The 20,061-nt window shown below is 41.2% G+C and overlaps 1 protein-coding gene across 15 annotated transcripts in view; it reads right to left on the reverse strand.

Moving 5' to 3' along the window:
* PPFIA4 (PTPRF interacting protein alpha 4) overlaps positions 1 to 20,061 on the reverse strand; it is a 121,829-nt gene that overhangs the window by 80,759 nt on the left and 21,009 nt on the right. The window contains exon 1 of one of the 15 annotated variants that reach the window (XM_067468128.1): positions 13,800 to 13,821. The exons of the other annotated variants lie outside the window; for them this stretch is intronic. The gene's annotated coding sequence lies outside the window, so the exon portion shown is untranslated. Of the gene's footprint in view, positions 1 to 13,799; positions 13,822 to 20,061 lie in introns of those variants that run through there. 15 annotated transcript variants of the gene reach the window in all.

Raw genomic sequence — 20,061 nt, forward strand, 5'->3', positions numbered from 1 at the left:
TCCCGAGGCACACCACTAGTCAATTCTCTCCAGAATGAAGAGTAACCATTGTTACTACAATTAGATTCAATCAGTCTGATTTATAGATCCACATAAAAATAGCACTATCTATGCAGAATTTATGGGATCATCAGCCAGAATGGAAGCTTATCAAAAATCTTGATGAAATTAAGAAATATGAGAGGAGAAATGATGTAAAACTGGGTACCGGATGAAGAAGAAAACAAAATGAGTAATAATGTCCCATAAACACCAAAGCAGTTAAAGAGCAAAATTCAAGGCAGCAGGCCACAACTCAATGTTACATCTGTAAATCTTGTAAGAGGTGCCTTGGAAAGAGCTTGGGAAACATAGGAAAGCATAACTTTTAGTTTCACTTACTTTTGGGAACCTTAGGCTGATCGTTATAACATTAATGAGACTTTTAGTTACAGTAAATTTATTTTTATTGTCTTTAAACTATAGATCTGCTAGAGAAACTAGGAAAAAATAAATATATGCTTGACCACACTAAGGTATAAATATTCAACAGTATTCCTGTACCTTTGTATTTTGTGAAGTGAATAATAAAAGAAAGAAAGAAAGAAAGAAAGAAAGAAAGAAACTGCCATCCCCAGAATTCTCCAAGGTTGTCTAAAGGCTGACAACCTGGGGCTGTTGCCCTTGTTCCTGTACCTAAAACTGCTGAAGAATATGTAGCTCCAAATTTGCAGCATGATTTCCGATAGATCTGCTTCTGTGAGCCACAGACTTCCAAGTGTCTGCTTCCTGTGTTTGAGAATTTTCTCCTTCCCCAGAGACATCCTCCGTAGTTGTTCTTCCAGGAAAGTTTGTTCTTTTTTCCAAAAAAAGCTTCGTCCTCCCTGTTACATTGAAAGACACACCTTGCCCCACCTCTTCCAACAGGGCACATAGCTTCCACTTGCTTCAGGCATAGTGCCTACCCAAACACTTTTAAGCAAGAAAACAAACACAGCACAGATGTTGCAGGTCACTACAACAGTTCCATAACCATCCATTTGCTGTTGTCCAACCCCTTGAATGGCAGGGGGTTGAACTAGATGGTCTATGTGGCCTCTTTCAACTCTATTATTCTCTGATTCTATAGGCGGCAGCATAGTACCTCAGGCCTCCCTGTGAAAGTCTCAAATAGAATCCCTGTTTTCCTCATCTTGTTAAGTGGGCTCTAGAAACAGAGACAGCAACTATACAGATCTAAACTGTGCTAACTCTGTCCACAACCAATCAGCACATTAGCAGAATATCCACTACTTCAGTCCATGTGATCAACTAGTGGATATGGTCCAAAACATACAAAATAACTTAAACAATCCTGTCCAAAGAGTTCAAACAATTAGCCTTAACCCCCAAAACACAAACTTACTTTACTCTGCTTCTCTAAAGACTAAGCTCCAAAGACTGGAGCAGTAGCTATACACTTCTTCTCAGCAAAAGTCCCACTCCCTTAGATCAGGATCTTCAGAGAGAAGACACTGTCCACAACTCAAAGGAAGTCTCTAACTACTTCAGCCAAATAATCAATCCTAATCACTTGGGTATAATAAACCCAATTGTACACCAATCCAGTGGATCAAACACATTATTTCTAACATAGCCCAATAAACTATACTGGTAATTACATTTTTTTTGAGTGCTAGTATACTTTAGCCACAAACATGTAGAGTCACAGACAAAGATTTATAGATAGACTGCCCAACTTATGCTGGTTTAGCAATCACCTAGGCTAGGACAGAGATTTTTAGATTTGCTGCCAAACTTTTCCTGGTTTAGTAACCACCCAGGCAGAAATGACAGTGCACCAGAAACATAGTCCAAATTTAACCTTCTGGGATAGTGAAATTGTTCTACAGAAGCCAAGAAACAGCACTGTTCAAGCCTTTCCCAGAACGATACCAATTTAAGAGGGAGATGGAGCATGCCACAGCTGACTAAAAGACAGGCAGAAGTGTCTCTAGCTTGTCAATTCACATAAATGTCTAAGTGTGCCAAAAGGCTTCACAGACAGAAAAGAAAGCCTTATCAGCTGTATGCTACTAGTTAATATATGAAAAAACATCAAGACACAATGAACAGCAACCATATTCAATTCTAGAGAGTTGGCAATACTGGGAGGAAAAAAATACAATTGTTTGATCTGTTGTGTTATTTACTGATTGGCTTCTAAACAGCTGCAGGGCCAGTCTCCAATACTGCTTTAAAAAAATCAAAACCAGGAGTGGAGGTTGCATGCAGCCCCTCAGAAAATCTCAAGGGTAGAAATTGGCCTCTGGACCTACTACCATTGCGAACTACTGCCTTATTGTAGTCAAAGTTTATGCCTGAATTAATGCTCACATTACCACTTATTCCAGAATATGCTAATAAGTACACAGTAACAGCCTTCAGGGCTGCTTTCTTTGAGAGGCGGGGCTTCCTGAGTTTAAAAACTAACTGCTGAGAGGCGGAGCTTCCTGGTTATCCTATATAAACCAGTGTCTGAACCCAAGGGGCAGCTGGGCTTTCCACAGAAGTTGAGGAAGCAGGAACCCATTTTGTTTCCTTCTGCTTCAGGGTAAGCTTTGTTTGAATTTAACAGCCTTCAGGGCTGCTTTCTTTGAGAGGCGGGGCTTCCTGAGTTTAAAAACTAACTGCTGAGAGGCGGAGCTTCCTGGTTATCCTATATAAACCAGTGTCTGAACCCAGGGGGCAGCTGGGCTTTCCACAGAACTCGTACACTCAGTAACCTATACTTTCACCCCTGCATACAGACAACAACATCAAACACACGCCAAAGAGCATTAGCAACCTCCAGATGGAACAAACACGGAAACTTCCCATCTCATGCACAAGCTGTGGCATGTTCAGCTTTTTCACACTACAATTACTCAATTACATCTGCCCCAAGTGTACACAGATCACTCGCATGGAACACAGGATACGACAACTCGAGGACCGTATTAAGACCCTTAAGGACATTCAGGAACTTGAGCTCTTCTTAGACACCACTCACCACACTGGCCTAGACACGCAGCCCATATCACACCAACATTACAGGGAGGCTCAACAGAACAGCACCTCAGATGTGGACAACCCTCAGGCCTGGAGAAATGTCACCCTTAGAAGGACACATAGGACCCAGAAGCCTCCTCAGAATACCTCCACTCAGCTGCAGTTACACAATAGATTCCAAATTCTCACACAACTAGCACCTGACCAAGAAACACAACATATTGGGGAAGATCAGAATGGCTTAGATACTGATCAGTGGCTCATCCTTGATCAGTGTGCGGGGGATAGCCCTGACAGGGACAACACTTCACAACATTCACACTTGCACAATCCTGCAGGTGTACCATCCCCAACCATAGACCATGAGCAACAGGAACACATACAGGAGAACCATAGGCTCTCGGATGAATCTCAATGGATTGTCCTTGACGAATGCACCGGGGATGTCGAGGAGGAGGACAACACTTCTCACCTACACAATACACACCAACAGGATCACTTCTCTGGAGACCTACACACCACATTGCACAAAAGGGGCGCTGTCATTCCTGAAAGTAAACAGGTCTTGGTAGTAGGCGACTCCCTCCTTAGAGGAACGGAAGCTGTCATTTCCAGACCAGATGGGATGGCTCGAGAAATATGCTGCCTACCGGGGGCAAAAATACACCATATCACTCAGAGGCTCACCAGGCTCCTCAAGCCCTATCACCGTCCTCCCCTCATGTTGATTCATGTAGGAACCAATGATACTGCAAGGCATACGTTTCAAAAGATCACAAATGATTTTCGAGCTCTAGGAGCAATGCTAAAAGAATGTAATGTACAGGTGGTCTTTTCATCCCTCCTCCCTGTTGTAAGACACGGACCCACAAGAGCCAGAAAAATAGTACAGGTCAATGACTGGCTTAGAAAATGGTGTCAGGAGGAACGCTTTGGCTTCCTCGACCATGGCCTGCTATTCCAGGAGGATGGCCTACTGGCAAGGGATGGGGTGCATCTCACACAAGCAGGAAAACACTTTTTTGCTCACAGACTCGCAAACCTCATTAGACGCACTTTAAACTAGGTCCACCGGGGGAGGGGGACAACAGCCTTGCGAACGCTACTTTACCCATAATGTCTGGGAATCGCCAGAAGGCTAAACGGAGGGCTGCACAAACACAACAAGGACCACGTACCAAAAGCACAATAATCCCAATTAAACAGCTCAAGGGAAGATTCCAGGGGCTCACATGTCTTATACACTAATGCACAGAGCATGGGAAATAAACAAGACGAACTCCAACTTCTAGCACAACACCACAAATATGATATCATAGCCATCACTGAAACCTGGTGGGATGACTCCTATCGCTGGAATGTAGATATCGAGGGGTATAACCTCTTTCACAGAAACCGAACAAAGGGGAGAGGAGGCGGAGTAGCCTTATATGTCAAAAACTCTTATGCTGCAGAAGAAATTCAAGACAGCAATCTGGGAAACCAGCTTGAAATCATCTGGATAAGAATCAAGGGAACTGGGACTCAAAAAGATGTCGTTGTAGGCGTCTACTACAGACCCCCAAGCCAGGAGGAAGATCTTGATGAAGTCTTCTGCCAACAGTTGACCAAACAGGCACAGAAAAGAGATGTAGTAGTCATGGGCGATTTCAACTATCCCGATATTTGCTGGAAAACAAACTCGGCCAAGAGTACAAGGTCCAACAAATTCCTCGCTTGCCTTGCAGACAATTTCATGGTCCAGAAGGTAGAAGAGGCAACAAGGGGATTGGCTACTCTTGATCTCATCCTAACAAATGCGGAGGACCTGATCGATGCGGTCGAAGTGGTAGGATCCTTAGGGGCAAGTGACCATGTGCTCCTGCAATTTGAGGTACAAAGGAAGGCCGAAACTAAGACAAGTCAAACCCGCATTTTGGACTTTAGGAGAGCTGATTTCCAAAAAATGAAGGAAACGCTGAGCAGCATTCCGTGGACACAGATACTAAAAGACAAGGGAGCTACGGATGGATGGGAACTTCTCAAGAGTGAAATACTCAAGGCGCAATTGCAAACCGTGCCAACAAAGAGAAAAAATAGGACAAGTGCAAAGAAGCCAGAATGGATGTCCAAAGAACTTCTAACTGTGCTAAGACACAAAAGAGACATGCACAAGAAGTGGAAAAAGGGAGAAATCACCAAAGAAGAATTCAAACAAATGGCCAACACCTGTAGGGAAAAGGTCCGCAAAGCTAAAGCAAAAAACGAGCTCAGACTTGCCAGGGACATTAAAAACAATAAAAAGGGCTTCTATTCTTATGTCAGTAGAAAAAGGAAAAACAAGGAGGCGATAGGACCTCTTCGAGGAGAAGATGGGGCAATGCTGACAGGGGATAGGGAAAAGGCAGAACTACTTAATGCCTTCTTTGCCTCGGTCTTCTCACAAAAAGAGAGTCTTCAACCTCAGCAAGATGGAGTGGATGAGGGATTGGAGGACATCCAACCCCAAATTGGGAAAGAAGTCGTCCAGGAATACCTGGCCGCTCTTAATGAGTTCAAGTCCCCAGGACCAGATCAACTACACCCAAGAGTATTGAAGGAACTAGCGGAAGTCATTTCGGAACCATTGGCAATCATCTTTGAGAGTTCTTGGAGAACGGGAGAAGTTCCAGCAGATTGGAGGAGGGCCAATGTGGTCCCAATCTTCAAGAAGGGAAAAAAGGACGACCCAAACAACTACCGTCCGGTCAGCCTCACGTCGATACCGGGCAAGATTCTGGAAAAGATTGTTAAGGAAGTGGTCTGCAAACACTTAGAAACAAATGCAGTCATCGCTAATAGTCAACATGGATTTATCAAAAACAAGTCATGCCAGACTAATCTGATCTCTTTCTTCGATAGAGCTACAAGCTGGGTAGATGCGGGGAATGCCGTGGATGTAGCGTACCTGGATTTCAGTAAGGCCTTCGACAAGGTCCCCCATGACCTTCTGGCAAGGAAACTAGTCCAATGTGGGCTAGGCAAAACTACGGTGAGGTGGATCTGTAATTGGTTAAGTGGACGAACACAGAGAGTGCTCACTAATGCTTCCTCTTCATCTTGGAAAGAAGTGACGAGCGGAGTGCCGCAGGGCTCCGTCCTGGGCCCGGTCCTGTTCAACATCTTTATTAATGACTTAGATGAAGGGCTAGAAGGCATGATCATCAAGTTTGCAGACGACACCAAATTGGGAGGGATAGCCAATAGTCCAGAGGACAGGAGCAGAATTCAAAACGATCTTGACAGATTAGAGAGATGGGCCAAAACTAACAAAATGAAGTTCAACAGTGACAAATGCAAGATACTCCACTTTGGCAGAAAAAATGAGATGCAAAGATACAGAATGGGGGACGCCTGGCTCGAGAGCAGTACGTGTGAAAAAGATCTTGGAGTCCTCGTGGACAACAAGTTAAACATGAGCCAACAATGTGATGTGGCGGCAAAAAAAGCCAATGGGATTTTGGCCTGCATCAATAGGAGCATAGTGTCTAGATCTAAGGAAGTAATGCTACCCCTCTATTCTGCTTTGGTTAGACCACATCTGGAATATTGTGTCCAATTCTGGGCACCACAATTCAAGAGAGATATTGACAAGCTGGAAAGTGTCCAGAGGAGGGCGACTAAAATGATCAAGGGTCTGGAGAACAAGCCCTATGAGGAGCGGCTTAGGGAACTGGGCATGTTTAGCCTGAAGAAGAGAAGGCTGAGAGGAGATATGATAGCCATGTATAAATATGTGAGAGGAAGCCACAGGGAGGAGGGAGCTAGCTTGTTTTCTGCTTCCTTGGAGACTAGGACACGGAACAATGGCTTCAAACTACAAGAAAGGAGATTCCATCTGAACATTAGGAAGAACTTCCTGACTGTGAGAGCCGTTCAGCAGTGGAACTCTCTGCCCCGGAGTGTGGTGGAGGCTCCTTCTTTGGAAGCTTTTAAACAGAGGCTGGATGGCCATCTGTCAGGGGTGATTTGAATGCAATATTCCTGCTTCCTGGCAGGGGGTTGGACTGGATGGCCCATGAGGTCTCTTCCAACTCTTTGATTCTATGATTCTATGATTCTATGATTCTATGAAAACATATAAAATCAGATGGCACCTTAAGACAGAAATGAAAATTTGGAACCTTTTTCCTTTGGGTTCTACACTTCAGTAGTAGCCTAAACAAGAGTTAAAGTAGGCTCAAAGATCAACAAGAAAACAGAGAGAAGACAATATGTCCTCTACCCAGACAGTAAATGGAAAAGATAGAAGCTCTTTGGGTATCTTTCTGAATAGCCAAGGCACACTTTAATCTTTGGCTGTTCATGTTGTCTGGTAAGCCTCAACTAGGAGTTCCAAAACATTTTTTATAATCTGAAAAACTGTAGTCAGCACCATTACAAAACTGCTGCCATTAGAAAGTTTTCTGCCTAGTCACAAAACTGGCAAGTCTATTTTGTCATAGAGGACAAGTAACTTACATAAGAAAATAAGCATAAAACAAACTTTGTATTTGATTCTATGCACTCTACCACATATTTGCACAAAGCAAAACAATATTTTGTAGAAAGCAAATTTAAGGTGCTCTTTGAAATTCCTGCTTCTCAACATTTAAATTAAAAATCCACGTACAAATCCCTAAAAGCAAAACACACAAAAAGAACTTAGACAAAACACCCCGAGCTGCCAAATCCTTTATTTTCTGTTCCACATGGGCCAAGAGGCATTCTTTAAAAGGAACAAAAAAGAAGGCTGAATGCATATTTTCCCTCAAATACCAAAAGTTTTTTTAAAAACCTACAGGATTAAAAACTAAAATAAAAACCATTGTAAGGGGCAGGAGACCATGATAGAAGTATGGGCTGTCATGGCCCTCTAGAGAGATGTCTGGAATGTCATAGCTCCTATGGGTGTGCACGTTAGCCCTGAGCCTAAAATATAAATCTAACACTAAATAACTGATTCTATGATACAACATCTCTCTTCTCCATTCATGTAACTGGGACAAAAAGATAACTCCCTCTTATCTTTGTATCTAAGCAGGTAAATATTATGAGCTGGGAAGATAGCAATCTCCTCAAGTCTAACCAATTTTTATAGAAATTTGCAGAAATACTATGCAGAAGTTGATAGTCTGCCTATGTACTATATAAGACTAGCCAAAGAGCAGGTGACTGGAGGTAATGATGAGCAATATTATAAGAGAGGAGGAAGAATACTGGTAAGATATAATGTTGTCGTTTTCAAAGGGCTTTGTCCTTTGCATAGGCACAACTTCTTTTTCAAACTTCTGTTATTTCATTTCGCAAAAGTCCATGAATGGAGACACTAAGAAAATCTGAAGTATAACGTTTGGCATTGGGCTGCTGGCCGTGTAGGCATTCAAAAAGAGCCTCATTCTTTTCTAGAAGCAAAGCATGAGTCACAGCCTTTATTAGCACAGTGCTGGGCATTGTTGTAGCTAAATTCCCATTAAGCTTTCTTTGAAATGTCAAGCACATCACTTTCAATTAATTTGGTGTAGTCTCCCTTTTTAGAGCAACTGTTATTATCTCAGCATATATATACTTGTGTTTCACTTAAAACATCACACTAGAGCTTCTATCCATTTTAAATGCTGTGGCTGCTATAACAGACTGCCATCAATTAACATAAACAATGGAGTGAGGGAAGGCAGAATCTGCCTCAGGCACACCCACGCAAGATGGAGGACAAACAACAATGTCTGGCCCAAGGAGAGACCATGAGGGAATCAGTGCACACACACCCACACACACACAAGGCCAGTCAGTGGGAAGCTATCCCTGTATTTTTATATTTTGCCTTTGCTGCATCCTATTTATTTATTAATATTTCTTTTGCTGCCAGCAAATTGTTATTTTAATAGACCACCTCCTTCACTGGAATGTGTAAAAAGTCACACAAAGACTTCGGTTGGAATAAAACAGGAATATGTTGTTTATTTTGAACAGTCAATATGCGTAATGGTTTCAAATAACTTGTCAGGCGTTACTTCTTAAAGAAGATGGTACTTATACAGTATCTTGAATTTCTTAAAATAAAGTTACACACACAGAAATCCAAACAGGATCTTTTAAACCTTTTAAAATCTCCCTTCCTCCCACAGCACTCTAATCACTATAAAGGCCTATTAATTATTGTCCTCAGAGAAGAATCTTTCATAAAGCAAACAGTTCCAAAATCTCTTCCTTCCTTCGAACTCCTAACCCTTCATCTTCCACACCAAACTCCTAAGTGATTTTAAAATGGCTGCCTTGCTCCTTCTCCTTTCCTCTGGCTCTGCCCATCTCCCGTTACTGAGCTTTTCCCTCCAATTTCATTACCCAATCAAATTGCTCTTCTGGCCAAGAGCCTGCCTATTTGCTCCACCTACCTTTCTCCTTAGCTTTTACGAGCTGGGCCTATTTTCTACCTTTCTACACCAGCCCTTTAATGTGGGCCAATCCGTTACAGCTGCCTACTGAAGAATTTTCTGGCTAAGCAGTTTAAAGCTCCCCCTCCTAAACTACAAAGCTCAGAATTCTGCAGGAGGCAGTCACGGCATTTAAAATGGATACTCTTGTATAATGAGGTCATTAGCTGCTTTCCAGTTCTTCCTAGCTTCAGCCTTTTCCTTCTTTGTCCTGCTGCTTCTCATTCTACAGGACTATAGTCTCATTCTTATTTCTGTGGCATTGAGCTGTAACCCTCAATGTTTATCTCGGGTCTTCATGTTTGGCTTGTAATTTTCCTGGCATTACATTCACCTTCCACTTTGGTTTCAGTGATCCTGTTTAGAATCTCACTAGTAAAAGATGCCAATCATCTTCTCTCACCAGGCTACTTCTCTTCCTGTCTCTACTTTTAGACTATCTCCTCCATGGATTGCCATAAGCTTGACCTTGTCTTTAGCAAATAATTCTGTTATTGACTTCTCTGCTTTGAACTTTTTCTGTTTGACCATCTTTTTGCCTCTTTTACACACTCGTCTCCCACCTTTGTACTCTTCTTGGACTTGCCTTCCATCAATGCATCCGTGGCTCTCTTTCTTCTGTTTTATTTTTGCTCACTTCCTCAGACTCTACAATTTCATCTAAGAATCATGAATAATTCCCACACATTCCAAAATATTTCTCCTCTAACCTACACCACAGGATTCTTCCTCCCATGCATCCCTTCATTTGTACTTTAGTCTTCACAAATGCCTATCAGAGAACTAAAAAGTTAGCTATGCTATTTTTCTCTATTACAAACTCTTCCTCCTTTATGTTTTTCCCTTGTAAAAGCTACCCTGATTCATGCCTCTAATAGTCTTTGGAATCTAATCTTTCCTTTTTCTGCCTTAATAAGGCTTTTTTTTTCCTCATCTCCTCCCAAATTGCTCTTTCTCTCCACCCATGTTTTGCTTTCTGAAATATAGACCCCTGAAACTATTTCCTTTAATTCACCAGTCTTTCCCCCTGAAATCTTTCTTTTTTCCTCTTCATTTTATTTGACAATATAAATGTCCTTCTCATCTTTTCCAACTCTTTGTGTTCTCTTTATTCTATGCCCTCTTGCATTTGGTTGCCATTCATCCTCATCTCCATCACATAATCATTTCCTCTGCCTCCTTCCCTGCTACAAATTTGCTACTGTGAAGAAATACCTTAACTCATCTTGCTCCCTTATTATAATATTGTTTCCTTAGAGCTCTTTGCCTTCAAATATTAAGAGCCTACTGTCACTCACTCAGATTTTTTTCCTTTGATTTCTTCCTGAACTTCTTACAATCTGGAGCTTTTACTTCTGTGCTGCACTGAAACGCTCCTCACCAATCTTCAGCAAATTATCTCCAAAGTTCCTATTCTGTTCTTATCATTCTTTTTCTCTCTACTGATTATGGAATCGTTGCTTGCACTCTACACTCTTGCTTCTTGATTTTGTCCTCAGATAGTCTTAGATTAATCATTCATGGAGCATTTTCACAATGGAAAACTGTATTTTTCATTTGCCCATTGGGGTCAAAAAGGATCCATCCCGCTAGTTCAATGGATAATTGCTACCAAATGACCCCAACAAATACCAAGGTATTCAATACCATATAAATGCTGATAACAGCTGTCTCGGTTGCTGGAAATTCCTTCTCTATCAGCACCTTCAACAAATCCAATCTCATCTAATTTTGGAAAATAAGCAAAATGAAGCTACATTGATATTTTGATGGAAGACCACAGGGAATAAGAAATATCTCAATGTAGGACTAGAAGAAAACACTGCCTCCAACTGGAATTGTGCAGCTAGTCAATGATGATTAGGGTTGGACCAATGGTTTGATTAAGTACAAAGAAACTTCCTATGTTCTTTTACATCCACTCCTATATTTCTCAATTGCCTGATATTTCCACATAGAGGGTTCATTGCCATAGTATATTTAATATGTCCAAGGCAGAACATCTCATCTTTTCTCTTAAGCTTTCTTGCCCTAACGCATTCACCTGGTCCAGTGACTCTTCTACCCTCCATCCTGATCAGGTGCTAGCTTTGGACTTATTTTCTATATTTTCTTCTCTTTTGCCCCTCACACTACATCATTTGCTATCATGCTGATGTTTTTGGTATAATAATGCAAAATACAGGTATTCCCCCCAACTAACTCAACAAAAAGGACAGGTTACTTACATGTAAGAGTAGTTCTTTGAACAGTCATCTGTGAACTCAAATAGCAGCAGAACCCCAAGAGCAAAAGAAATGCAGGACATAATGAGGGGAGAACGGGCAGGATTGTAGGAGTTCAAAGAACTACAGTTCCAGGCAAACAACCTGTCTTTTGTGGTCTCTGTGACTTACAAAAATAGGAGACTAGCAAGCTACTAACCACAGGAAGTGGGAGGCAAGTAAATATGGCTCTCCCCCAAACAACATCAGTCTTTGATCACATATCTATCTTGTAGTGCAAATAAAAGTAGCAGGCTATGATCAAATAGCTGACTTACAGACATCGCTCTAAGAAACACAACTCAAAAAGGAATAGGTGCTACCACAGTTTGAGTGGAATGGCTACAAACTTGAATTGGAAGATCTTTTTGCCAGTTTGTAAGCAAGATGAGGAGCCCCTGGTGACACAGTGGGTTAAACCGCTGAGGTGCTAAACTTGTTGACCGAAGGGTCGCAGGTTCAAATCCAGAGAGCGGCATGAGCTTCTGCTGTCAGCCCCAGCTTCTGCCAACCTAGCAGTTCAAAAACATGCAAATTTGAGTAGATCAATAGGTACCGCTCCGGCTGGAAGGTAACGGCGCTCCAGTCAGTCATGCTGGCCACATGACCTTGGAGGTGTCTATGGACAACACCAGCTCTTCAGCTTAGAAACAGAGATGAGCACCAACCCCAGAGTCGGACACGACTGGACTTAATGTCAGGGGAAACCTTTACATAAGCAAGATGAATCATAGAGACCATGCACTTGGTAAAATTCTGTGAAGAAACTTGTGCCATTTTATTTTTAGGAACAGAAAACAAATAATCTTTGAGAGTTTAGGAAAGTTGTGGTCCTGTCAGCACAGAAAGCAAGGGTTTTTCTAACATCAAAGCAATGTAAATTCCATTCTAAGTCTGATATATGGTTCTGTATTAAAGCAGGCAATATTAAGGGTTGATTAATGTGAAAGAAGGACACTGTCTCTGGAAGGAAGGTAGTGACTGATCTGAGAACAATCCAGTCATGATGAAACTATAGGAAAAGTTGGAAAAGTTGGTCCATTCTGAAATCAGTTATCCTCCTTGTCTGTGGTTGCTATAACAAAGGCAGTTTTCCAGTTAAATAAATAGAAGAATGTCATTGGTTCAAAGGGTTTCCTGGAGAGCTGTGATAATACCAAATTCCATTGAAATATTGAACCTGAAACTGGAAGATAAGGGTTCTTGTATCCCTTTAAAAATTATTACAGTGCTAGGTTTTTGGGGCAGGAAAAACTGCCCATAAATTGGAAATCTGCAGAAATTGCCACTAGAAAAGGATAGTTCCTTTTTCAGACAGAGATAGTAGCAATTTCAGAACACGGTGGTTCTGAGGTAACCCCTCAGGATGACAAGAACAGTTGGGTTGCTTACCTGTAACCATGTTTCTTTGAGTGGTCATCTGTGAAATTTGCACATATAGGTCTTGTGTGCAGATGCAGGACAGCTTGGAATTCTCTATAGCTTTAAGAAACTCTTGGTTTTAGACCTGCCCACCCTGCCCTAGAGACTACAGCCATCAGGTGGGGCTAGCACCTCAGTTCTTCGGCCACTATGACAGCAGCTTACAGAAAACCAAGGCATGACAAAAAGCAGGGAGGATGAGCGGGGATGTGCAAATTTCACAGATGACCACTAGAAGAAGCATGGTTACAGGCTGGTTTCTTTGGCCAGGAAGACAAGGCCGTAAACACCAGCTCACAAAGGAGCATGTTAAGGCGTGCTTCTTTATTCTTCCATGCTCGGGGGATGAAAGTTTGGCAAGATCTTCACCACATGAGCCTCTCCCAAGCAGAGCAGACACATTAAGTGACCACCAGTGTCTGAATGCCTTCCTTCACATGCCACACATTCCTTTTAAAAGGTAGACACAGTGATAAAAAGCAGGTGAGTAAGAGAAATACAGGGAAGGAGTAGTCCCAAAACTTAGTGTACTCACAGTAGTAGTCAGTGCAAATCAAGCACTGGAAAAAACCACCAAGTAGGAATAACTAAAGAGAAGTCAAAGAACCGAAGGTCAATACGTGAAGAAAACTGCAGTAGATAGGAGAACCAAACACTTAATAAGGTAACTTACCTAAGAGAAAGTCCTTGCTGCTGCTAACACTGCGGATGAAAAGGAACTCTTGGCTACCACCAAGAATTTCTTAAAGCTATAGAGAATTCCGAGCTGTCTTGCACCTGCGAATAAGACCCATATGTACGATTTCACAAAAACCATAAAGAAGAAATGAGGAATGTTTTCATTCATAAGAGCACTGTACAGCAGATCTATACACCACAGCAATAACTGCAGCAGCGTGAGCAAGATATACTAAGGAAGTATCCTCCATGCTGTCAATTGTAGTGTGTTGAAATTGGGATGTCTTACTTTCCAATTGTGTAGTCAGATCTGGACAGTACAGAAGCCTGACATAGGTGCCTTAGGACGGATGAAGAAGTAGGGCAAAGCAATAGCATGATCAGAATAGCATGATCAGAGTACAGTTTGCCTTATCTCTTCTGATTTTTAATAATACCTTGATTATCAGGGAGAAGAATGAAAAGACCAGGATCTCCAGAATGAAACAGGAATGCATTGATGCACAAGTCCCTTTCCTATTGGGATCTGGACCAATATATCTTGCACTGGTTGCTTTTGGCAAAAAAGTCTACCACCAGGATACTCTATGTTCCTAATGCCATCTCCAACACATTGGGGAGTAACTTCCATTCATGGCACAAATACGAAGACCTGCTGAGAGCATCTGCCAACACATTCTTCTCTCTGAGAAGATGAATCACTGAAATCAATTTTCCTCTGGCACTGCACCATTCCCAAAGATGAATTGTAATCTGCAAGTGACTTTAGAGATGAAAGTAGAGAAATAAAAGGTGTAGATATCCTGCTTTGAATTAACCTATAAACTGGGTCTACAGACACAGCTTCTGTTGTTTCATGATGAGGTATAATAGCATGTACATCATGCACAGCATTTGTTTATCAAAAGAGCAAATATTGTCAGCAGGAGATACAGTATCATGTTCTCCAAAGAGTTTTGGAGTGGCATGGGTAATATACGTATCAAAGGCTGACACAATGGAATCAAAGACACAATCCTCTCAGGAGTGAGAATGGGAGAACGTTTAATTGTGTAAGCAGGCATGAGAGTAGGAGGTCTTTGTTGCCTCATCTCCAGAATCTACAATCTACTCACCGGAAATGGTACTGATCTGTACAAACTGCAGGGACAAAGATTCATGTGATTAAGGTCTAGTGATGGATGTCTGGTCTTCAAATCTTGGAATATTGTATGTCAAATTCACTGTGATAGGTTCCACCTCAGGAGTCTCATTGCCAGATGACTAGTGTAAGTTGATTAGTAAGAACCAGGTGAGATAGTACTGGAAGAGATGAAGCCTCCTAAAGGCTCTCAGAATGCCGCTGCCGCCGCTGCCATTGCCGCTGCCACTACTACTGTTACTTCTTCTTCCTCCTCCTCCTCTTCTTCTTCTTCTGACACTTATTGGATCTATGGTTCAAAGTGGAAGTCTCTATCTAGCTTGAGAAAATGGCCAGGTGTCACCAGCACTTAAGGTCAGGAATTATTATGGGTGGATTTAGATCAAGCCTGGGAAAACTTCGGGCCTCCAGGTGTTTTGGACTTTAACTCCCACAATTCCTAGCAGCCTACTGGCTGTCAGGAATTGTGGGAGTTGAAGTCCAAAACAACTGGAGGGCCAAAGTTTGCCAATGCCTGATTTAAATGGTGCTGAAGATGTTTTGGAATGGAACACTGCCCCAGATCTATGGATCCGTGAAGAGCATTTCTAACATGTTTGGAAGCCCTACCTGAACCTCCTAGATTCTAAGCAAATTATTGCAAAATGAAAGGTCAAAATGAGGCCCCCAAACATGAGATCTGTGATATGTCCCTCAGAGGTCATTTGAAGACTCAAAAATAACTTTTTTATAGGAGAAGGTGCAGTGTGAGGTGAACACCTCCAAGGTCTTTGAGGGGTAATGTGGCTCCCTTGCCTTCAACATTTACTCACATCTGATGTAGATCACAGAACTATATTCTTTATGTTCAGCTCTTTACCTACCATGTATTTCCTGATCAGACATGTCCAGTACCATCAGCTGTATATACTATACCACTCGACCATTTTAATAAGTTTAAAGATTTAACTTTACCATTTTCAATTTCAGCTAGAAGAGTCCTACTTACAGACATAAACATGTTCATTTTCACTCATCTCTGCCTTCAAAAGTACTTGGCCAAAGCAGTGAAGAGTGCCAAAACCAGGGAGAAACCAATGTTCTCTCATATATGCAAACCAAATGGACACTGACTTGCATCTTACCTGCGCCTTAGGTTTTCTGGGAGAATAGTTATATGAATTCTGCAAACTTACTGGTGCACTTGCTTTTTTAGTTCTTTTACCTGAACTAGCAGGCAAAGGTAGTGATCATTTAAACAGTTCAAGAGTTTCCAAGCACCAAGCCTCCAATTTTGAATTTCTTGCCATTTTGAAAAGATGCAGCTTTGTGATTGTTTCAAATAAGAAAAATAATCAGCATAGCAGCTTTTTTGTGTGTCAAGAACAACTTGGGAAACTGCAAATCGCTTCTGGTGTGAGAGAATTGGCCATCTGCAAGGACATTGCCCAGGAGACGCCCGGATGTTTTTACCATCCTTGTGGGAGGCTTCTCTCATGTCCCCGCATAGGGAGCTGGAGCTGATCGAGGGAGATTATTAACATTCTCCTGGATTCAAACCTCCAACCTATCGGTCATCAGTCCTGCCGGCAGAAGGGTTTAACCCATTGTTCCACTGGAGGCTTCATCTAAGCAGCTAATCAGTTTAGATGCAATGTCAGAGAACCAATTAGCCCTTCATATCCAGATTCAGACACTGGCAGGCAATGATGAAATTGCCTCCTAAACAAGTTCTGACTAAGCTTTAATCCTTCTGAGTCTGCATTTAAAGAGGCCACATTTGGGATGTCTTAAACCAACTCTAATGAATTCATCTTCAAGTTAAAAGCTTCCCTGCTGACATACTCTGCTGGGGCAGTCTCAATTATACAGCTTAATTTTTGGCCACCAAAGACGGGAAACTAAAAAGGGCTGAAACAATATAAAATCTCTCTCTCTCCCTCTCATACACACAGATACTGACCCTGCAAATCTACATTCTTGATCAAGAAATCTAGAAATGTTATAGAAGAAAAATAGTCTAAAAAATAAGCTGGTATTCTTCAAGGGACCATCTGTAGACACACACATACCAAATTGAGATCTGAGAACAAATTTCTATAGAATCCTGCAGAACATAAGCTTGGAAGTCATAATTCTTTCCTCATCCCAAAGGAAGATAATTTTACAGCTTCAAAAGAAACCATCCATCCAAGAGAAAGACTTACAGAAGGAAACGAGGTGGGATATGGGGTCAAATGTAAGATATAAGCTACTAGTAAGCAGCCTGGGGTATTTGTTTATTTGTTTTCATGTGTGCGGTCCAATACATTTTTTAAGTCATTTATTCTGAAGTATAGCACCTTTCTCTGAAATGGGACCCAAAATGGATCACACATGAACTAAAACAAGCTATGTGGATACCAAGCCACCTTGTCTCTCTCCTGAGGAATCTGTATAAGGACCAAGTAGCAACAGTAAGAATTTACCATGGAACAACAGACTGGTTCAAGATTGGGAAAGGCAGGGTTGTATACTCTCACCAAACCTATTCAACTTGTATGCAGAACACATCATGAGATGTGCAGGGCTTGACAAATGCAAGGCTGGGGTTAAAATTGCTGGAAGAAACATTAACAACCTTAAATATTCAGATGAGACCACTTTGATGGCCAAAAGTGAGAAGGAGCTGAGGAGCCTTCTAATCAAGGTGAAAGAAGAAAGCGCAAAAGCTGGGTTGTAGCTAAACACACACAAAAAAAACAAGGTCATGGCAACAAGAATGATTGATAACTGGGAAATGGAGAAAACGTGGTGGCAGTGACAGACTTTGCATTTCTAGGTGCAAAGATTACTGCAGATGCAGACTGCAGCCAGGAAATCAGGAGACACTTACTTCTTGGGAGGAGAGCAATGTCCAATCTCGATAAAATAGTAAAGAGTAGAGACATCACACTGGTAATGAAGAGCCGCATAGTTAAAGCAATGGTATTCCCCATAGTCACCTAAGGATGTGAGAGCTGGACCTTAGGGAAGGCTGAGCGAAGGAAGATATATGCTTTTGAACTGTGGTGTTGGAGGAAAGTTTTGTGAGTGCCTTGAACCGCCAGAAGATCCAACCAGTCCATACTTCAGGAAATAAAGCCCGACTGCTCATTGGAGGGAAGGCTAGTAGAGGCCAAGATGAAGTACTTTGGCCACATCATGAGAAGATGGGAAATGTGGACCTGCTTTTGACCAATGAGATAGGATTGTTGTTGTTACTGTGTGCTTTCAAGTCATTTCAGACTTAAGTTGACCCTGAGCAAGGGCTGGGTAAATTACCTTGGAGGGCTGTATCTGGCCCCCGGGCCTTAGTTTGAGGACCCCTGGCATAGAGTATCTATCTAAGAAAACTGGTCTAAGAGCAAAATGATTGCATTCAAATTTGGTGTGCCAATGATTTGGAGAGGGCCAAAATTATTCTGACGACTGCTATTTTTACTCTTTTGCAGTTAAAGGCTATAACTTCTTTAAAAGCTATTTTTTCCAAATCTTGGACTTTACCCCAGGTTAGTTCAATAAGTGAGGAATGGAGAAAACATTTACATCAAAACATTAAGGGGATGAGATGAAAAAGAGCTATCAAGGCTCTTTTTGGAAAGTTAATATAATAGAGGATTATTACTGAATACTGCATTGTGAAAATTGAGAAGCAGAGGACAAAAGAAAAAGCAACAGACAAAGCTTCACTGATAGAAAAGAAAGATCCTGAGCCTTTTAAACAAGGTTCAATCATATATTAAAACATAAAAATATTGTAATATATAACAGGAAAAAAAACTATAGAACAAATCTGATGGCATTTTTGGAGGTAGAGTGCCAAGTCCTACAAATTCCTATAAAGACAGCATACATTTTTAAAAAGTTTAAAAATAAATCCATTCTCCAAATGTAGATAGAAAGGGGTTGGATTTCATAGCACATTGCAAACACCAGGCCTTCAAGGGCCCCTTCTACACTGCCATATAAAATCCAGATTATTTGCTTTGAACTGGACTATACGGCAGTGTAAAATAGGCCCCTTCTACAATGCCATATAATCCAAATGATCAGATCAGATAATCCGTATTATCTTATTTGAACTGGATTATATGAGTCTACACTGCCAAATAATCCAGTTCAAAACAGATAATACGGATTTTATATGATAGTATAGGAGGGGCCTCAGATAATCCAGTTCAAAGCAGATAATCTGGATTATGTGCTTCAAAAATATGGATTATTTGGCAGTAGAAGGGGCCAAAACTCTGGACCACGACCACCCATGGTTCCATGTTTATGTTAAACAACACAACTCAAAGCACAAACACAATTATTATTCCTTAGCTGCTTATATCAATTAGCACAAGCAGCTAAGGAATAATACTTCTAAAATCACTACTCTTCATGGGAAGTATCCTGTTTATCTACAGCAACTATTAAAATAATGTTCTAGCAAGATATTGGTATTGATTGATTGTTCTGATTTTCTCCCAATATGGGATCTAAGGCAATGCACAACATAATATTAAATAAATACTAAAAAAAGATTTGTGCTTGAAGACTGTGCTCCTACAGCAGCTGGAAACACTGAATCAATTCCAATCAGTGTAGCATAAATATTTAATATTCACAAATCTCTAATTACACACCAGGTAGCACTTGTGTTTCTAGCCAGTTTCTGCTGATGCCATTTAACTATTGGATTTCTAGAAATCAGCAGGATCATATGCCACCAATTCCCAACACATTTTCTAAACATCAGGTTTAGAGAACCGATTAATGCATTACATGGATTTGGCTTTTAAAAACATTTTCAGTAATGTTGTCTGAAAAGTTAGGCTAGCAATAGGTTAGGGGAGAAATAAATAGAATACCAGAGGCTATTATTCACTTGACAAACTATGTAATGTACCATTGTGACTATAAGACAGCAAGCCTATCATTGTGTTACATACAAGTGAACTGGAGAAAGAGTAACAACGCTGGTTTGAAAGTTATTTCCCATATTACCTGTATAGGAAGCCCCCACTTAAGTGACAGGTTAGAGACCACAACACTATCAAAAAGTTTGAAAACAGGTCAGTTTAGAACAGTTAGAATATTAAGGTATTTATTTAATAGGACTCCTTACAAT

This window comes from Anolis sagrei, chromosome 4 (genome assembly GCF_037176765.1).
Source record: "Anolis sagrei isolate rAnoSag1 chromosome 4, rAnoSag1.mat, whole genome shotgun sequence".
NCBI classification, from domain to species: Eukaryota; Metazoa; Chordata; class Lepidosauria; order Squamata; family Dactyloidae; genus Anolis; species Anolis sagrei.